The 6,494-nt window shown below is 38.1% G+C and overlaps 1 pseudogene; it reads right to left on the minus strand.

Annotated features, from left to right (window-relative positions):
- LOC138036022 (TNF receptor-associated factor 4-like) lies at positions 1 to 5,667 on the minus strand (annotated as a pseudogene).
- Between the last annotated feature and the right edge of the window lie 827 nt (positions 5,668 to 6,494).

The following is a 6,494-nucleotide window of genomic DNA, read 5'->3' on the forward strand; positions in this document are numbered from 1 at the left end:
TCAAGATGCATCTACGGGATCTACGTCTATTCTAATGTCTCGTATGTAATGTCTTGTTCTAAGTGTATCTAAAGACAGAAACTTCGGGCAACCAAACCCAAGGCTCTTTACTTTGTTGGGTCTCTTGAAGTAATCACTATCGCGATCGCATGACAGTCTCCAAATTTTATTCTGCCGCACACCAATGTCGTCATCTTGATCAATAAGAACAAAGTCAACTCGTTGCTGAAATGGCCACGGGAGAATGGCATCATATTCGCCTTTCATTATAACCACGTATAGTGAAAGATGAGTTCCTTTTCCTTACCCGAGGCCATTCAAGAAAGCGTCTGCCCGCAACTTGTAACCATACTGTCCAGTGTAAAATGGTGGGCTACAGAGTTTTTCTTTTTCCTTCTTGGTGGCACACTGTTGAAACAGTTGCAAATAGCTGGAGATTTTCCACAAAAATTTGCAATTTGTGCACGCATATTCTTGCCTCTGTTCAAGTTCTCTTATTCTCAGATGGGCCAGATCCAAGTGAATCTGCATATTCTCTTGGACATGTTTGTCCATCTCGTTTCTCCTTCCCTGTTTAAAGCCATTTAGCAAAATTAAAACGAGAAGATACGATGAATAGGAGAAAAACAACTATGAGCCGAAGTTTGAAAAATCGTTTTTACAGATCAGGGCCTCGGTTGTTCGAAAGGTGTATAACACTATCCAGCGGATAGTCTAAACACTAGCACAACCAATTAAGTTATCAAGTGGATAGCGCTATCCACCCTTCGAATCACTGGGGCCTGTGGCCCGTTTCTCGAAAGTCCGATAACTTTTCGGGCCCGAAAAGCCATTTGTGAAACTGGCAACCGCTTGCTTTGGAAAGCCGATCATTTGACATGTTTTCAAGGTAACAAAAAGAAAAATTACTGTGAAGTTTGACGACTTAAATCCTCTCCGTTCTTAGGATACAAAGGGAATTGTGACACCCGAAAATGGCCCTTTAAGTTTCGGGACCTTCGAGAAACGGGCCCCAGGGGTCCATTTCTGGAAAGTCCCGAAACTTTTTGGGCCTTTCTCGGGTGTCACAATTCCCTTTGTATCCTAAGAACGGAGAGGATTTAAGTCGTCAAACTTCACAGTTATTTTGCTACTTGGTATCTTGAAAACATCTTAAATATGGGCTTTCCAAAACTACCGGGTGGCAGTTTCACACACGGCTTTCCGGGCCCGAAAAGGTTTAGGGTCTTTCGAGAAATGGGCCCCAGTTTTGCAAAGGGCGGATAACTTTACCCAGTGGTGGATAAGTCAATATCCAGAGTATGCGGTATAATGGTACTCCGCATTAAACATGGGCCAAAATTTCTTACTCACCTTTTAACTAAATGTTCTTACTGTGTGCACATTCACAATACGAGGGCAAATACTGAAATCTTTGCAGAGATTGAAACTGAAAGATAGTTATCCACCGGATAAAGTTATCAAAGGTTTTCAGAACAACTGAGGCCAGATTGCTATTTCGCGCGTAAAATTAAAGTTAAGTCGTGCACTTGTGACGTAATCAGAGACAGCATGTAAATCGGCTAAATTGACAACACTTGGTGAAACCAATTTCTCACCTTAAATTTACACCCCATATCAGTGTACTGACATGATACAATTGCTAAAGGGCAATCCCATCAACATCCACATGTGCTGACATCTACAAAATAAAAAGCCAAAGAAACTGACGCAAACCAGAAATGAAGACCAGATCAGAACCCCAGAAAAAGGGTAGAGACTACGTTCTAGTCGTATCATGGGTCTATAGCACTAGTTGACAGATAAATCAGAGAGCGTTATCAAAATCAATAATTATTGAATAGTCTCCTGGAGAATGGTTTTGAACAATAGTTTCAAACTACTTGAGCCAGGAACAGCAAGAGCACAACGAGGGTTACAGGCAACGTAATGGTTGGTGAATCCAAAAGGACAAAACCGTAGAATTTGGTGATTACCTGATCTCTTGGAATATCTGTTCTTCCGCAATTGTTGATGCACTTAATGGGAACTCATCTACAGTTCTCAAGATGGTTCTGGAAAAATTAATAACTTTTTGGATCTTTGTTTATTATTTTTATTTTTTACTTTATTATATTTTTATTAAACATTACTATTTACAATACTATTGGCATTTATATAATTAGTTACTATCTACAATACGAAACATAAGCACAAACAAACAAATTAAGAGAAGAAAAGGAAAGAAAGAAAAAGAAACAAAGGTTAAGGATAACAAATCATTTCCCATTTTTTACATTGATTTAAAGTTTGCTCTCTGCGTAAATATGTTTGAAAAATTAATAACAGTTGCTTCAATTTTGACTAAAATGACCATGATTATCCATTGCATGTCATAAGTTTACGAACTCAAATATATATATCCTGCAAGACATTTCGCCACAGACTCTAAAAACACTTTTTTACAAAATAGCACTGTTGCTTTGTTTTAGCCAAAGGTGATTTCCTACAGGAAAGTGCATCATAACTAGATGAAACACAACACAAGGCACGACATCGTAATATTAAGGATGAAATTAAAAAATTACATGGCAAAACCAAAACAGCAAAAATATAAATACTTACTGCATGCTTCTCTGCATTTGGTGCAAATTTACAATTATTTGCCATTCAGCTAAATATGCTTGCAATTTGCAAATGTTGTGAAATCTAAAAAGGGCCACTGAAGAAGTCCTTTTTTTTCTTTTAAAACATCTTTTACGAATGGGAAGTGAGAAACATGCTTGTTAAAACTTTCAAATCAAAGTCCCTTTGCTAGACTGAAGATAACTAATAATGTTGCTAGTTAAGAAGCTCCACTATAATAGAAAAGAGAGAATTAGGTGAGTATTATCAACAAGGATAGAGAAACAACCAATCACCTTTCTTTGTTGCAATTAAGGATTGAAATGCACCAGTCACTACATTCAATCTTATTGACGTCATATCCTATGTGAGAGATAACCAATGCAGTTTCTACTGCACAATCACTTTTTTAAAAACAAATCAAAAGTGGTTCAGCATTGCCCGTAATCTTATCGACAACGATATTTATCATCACAGTGGTCAAAATGTTGTAGACTCACGAGGTGCAGCTGAGTGAGTCCACAACAAATTTTGACCAATGTGATGACGAGTATAGTTGTCGATAAGAGTACAGACAACGCTGAACCACTTTCCATTTGTTTTTTATCACAATATTCAATGCCAAAAAAGTGTTTATTTCAGAGCGTGACCTAAGTCATGACACAAAGAAAGAGCAAGCATTGTCTATAACTTTCTCACAATATGATTAATTTATTTCCCAAAATGGGTGTTCCTGATTGGCTATTACATTGCATGACAAATTGACATGAACAACATTGTGTAGACTCTTATCAACAACAGCAAATTACCCAATCAGATTGCAGGATTACAAGCAATCATTGTGGTAAAAAATATTATTGTCTAAAATCAAAGTACCTGGCTTGAACTTAGGCTCGATTACCAGCCGCTGTTTCGGGAAATAAGCCAGCGCTCACTCCCGAAATCTCGGCTGGACGCGTGAGGTAAGCCATTGTTAATCTCCGCCAATCAGAAACTCGCCTGCACTAATCCGTCTGGCATAAATTATATGTTTTGGCTGCGAAGGTATTCTTTGACCCGGCCTGTTCGAGGTTTACAGTGCTTTAAGGTAGGAAACATCCAAGATTGCGACAACGAAAAGTGTTCGAGAAGCTGGAGAATGGGAATTGTGTCGTTTTCTACCGCCTGAGTTCGCAAACTTCACTGATTTTCCAGATGGCGCCAAGGTCAAAATACGGCTTTCAAATCCATTGCTATTGCAATTTTCTCCTCATACTTCGCTAATGTAAGAGCAAGTAAAATTCCTCAAGATCAATTGAAAGTACTGCTGAGTTTATTGCTGACAAAACGAGGGGGCCGACGAGGTCGACTGAGAGCTAAAGCAGCCGAAGATTTCGTTGATGATTCGCCGGTTGAATTCAAACTCACATCGATCATTTAACCACAAACTCAAGCTCGTATCATCTGGAAACTTCGCACAGATGTTTTAAACATTGTTATGTAATTTCTGTTTTCTTAAAATCAGTGTTTTTGGGATGTCTAATGCTATTTCCCCGCAACTATTAACTTCGCATAAATTATATTTTGAATTTACGTCACAGACACAATCTATCGCTCACGCATCCAGCCGTCTCTTCTCGGGGAGGATACCCGAACTCGAGTGAGCGGCGGAAATCGAGCCTAGCTTGAACTCAAATAATAAAAAATAATAATAATAATACTTTATACATGTACATGCAAGACTTGACTTGCCAAAACAATCAATGTCTGTTAAGGTATGTTGTTCCTGAGTGCTACTACAATGATCATTAGGAGTCTGAACAGCATGGTAGTTTAACACTTACAGGTAGATTAAGGAGATCTCCCGTCCAATCACACTGGTTACCACTGTTGTAACACTTCACCATCAAAGAGAGAACTGTTCTTTTACACGCTCTGTCCGGGTACACCTACAAAGAAAATGTTTTGCACTCAACCCTAGCTAGTGCAGGAGACAGATTCCAAGCTCAACTGAATGGCTATTACAAAATGTTGGCCACTATTGCTGAATTTGGGAAACGTCTTGTTGTTTCAAGCGCTTCAAAGATCAAGAAATTACTTCTCTCTTTTCTTCATATATTTCAAACAATATGTTACTAAACCAGAAAAATAAAATTGAATTTGAGGCCTTCATCTCAAGCAGGCGACTGTTTCTAGTTTAAAGTACTTCTTATTCAATGGCCCATCATTACTATTTCAAATCTCCAGAGAGATGGGTCAAAGAAAAAATGACTAATATTAAACACACTCGCCTGTGGATACTTAATGTGTGTACACGACTTATTTAGCAGAAGATATTCAGGTTTCAGACTACTTTGTAAACGTGTCTTGTATAGTTACTATACGATACTATACTATGCTATACTATACTATCCTATCCTATCCTATCCTATACTATTTTATGTTATACTATACTACACGATACGATACGATGCAATGCGGTGCGATACAATACGATACGATACAATAAAATCAATCTCTCCTCGACCAAGCCTTTCGGGACCTACTGGTCAGTTATGAATGCCAGTCATGATGCACTGTAAAATCTAAAACTGTACTCAGAGAAACCCATGGGTGGAAATTAAAGCTTAAAAATTTGAAGAAAATTAAAGAAAATTGAAGTTTCTTTTAAAGTTTTTAAAAGTGGAATTTAAATTTTTCACAACAACAGTACAACAATAATTATTATTATATGAAGCAGAATTTAGTTTTACATGTAAAAGGTTACTGTTCAAAGTACAATGATGGAAGACGAAACTTACAAAATTAGAGGAAAAGAACTGTGCTGCATGTGCAGCACGCATTTTATTGCCGTACTTTGCCTGACAACAACGTGAAATCACCAACTTTGAGGTTTTAATGACTATGTGAGCGTACAAATGCGAATCTTTCATTCCATATTTTTAATCTGAAACCGCTCGTATAAATTAAATCTTAGGACAATTCGCCCACATTGTACGAAGTGAACGAGATGAAATAACCGCGAAAGATGAAGTCGCTGTTACACTGTGCAATTTTCCGTGCAACTTTGTCTCGCAACGCCATTTCTACAAACGTTCTCGCATTACGATACCAGCTCCGGTTTTCCCCTCTCCTCAAAAGCCAACATTTGACAAGAAGTGCACACCAACAGACGAGACCTTAGGATCATTGACTAGCAAAACAAGACAGTCACTATGCTGGAGATTAACTGTCCCTGGGCTGAAAATCAGCAAACGCCCCTTATGCTGGGAACTAAAGAAGCAATACCCAAGCTATCAGATTGATTAAGTTAACATCATAATGGATGTCCTGAGCAGGTATTCAAAGGGACTCAAAAGTGCAACGAAGAAGCTACTGGAAGGATGCATGCAGTAGGGAGGTGCTGAGCTGAATGCAGAAATCCATTTTGTGTGGTAATTTGCAAGATCCTTCAAGGTCTTATGCTAGAGAGTCACAAACAACAACACACAGATACAGACAATAGGACTATACAAGAATCTATAGAAGCTATTTGAAGGACAGCATTTTCTTTAATTTTATTTTGTTTTATGGTAATTACGCAGACATGGCTAGGTATGGCTGCACTGCCTAGCTCGTGGTTTAAATTCAGATCTGGCATCCAGATGTAGCATACTGCCCATATAATGTAATACATTTTTTTCCTTCAAATCTAAAGCTGTTGACATAATTGCTGCACACAACTGCTCTTCTCTCTGAAGAGAGAGGACAAATCATAGCAACCTAAAGTGGTACTATGATCAAAAAATCATTTCCTTTTTTTCTTCAGATTTTGAAAGCGTTTTTGCTTAACACCTAACTGGCAAAATTTTGAGCTTTGAGTTTTATCCAAAGGCTATCTATTTTGAGTGCAAGTTTTGGATTTCACGGTC

The sequence above is a fragment of the Montipora capricornis genome, unplaced genomic scaffold, assembly GCF_036669925.1.
Source record: "Montipora capricornis isolate CH-2021 unplaced genomic scaffold, ASM3666992v2 scaffold_451, whole genome shotgun sequence".
Classification (NCBI taxonomy): domain Eukaryota; kingdom Metazoa; phylum Cnidaria; class Anthozoa; order Scleractinia; family Acroporidae; genus Montipora; species Montipora capricornis.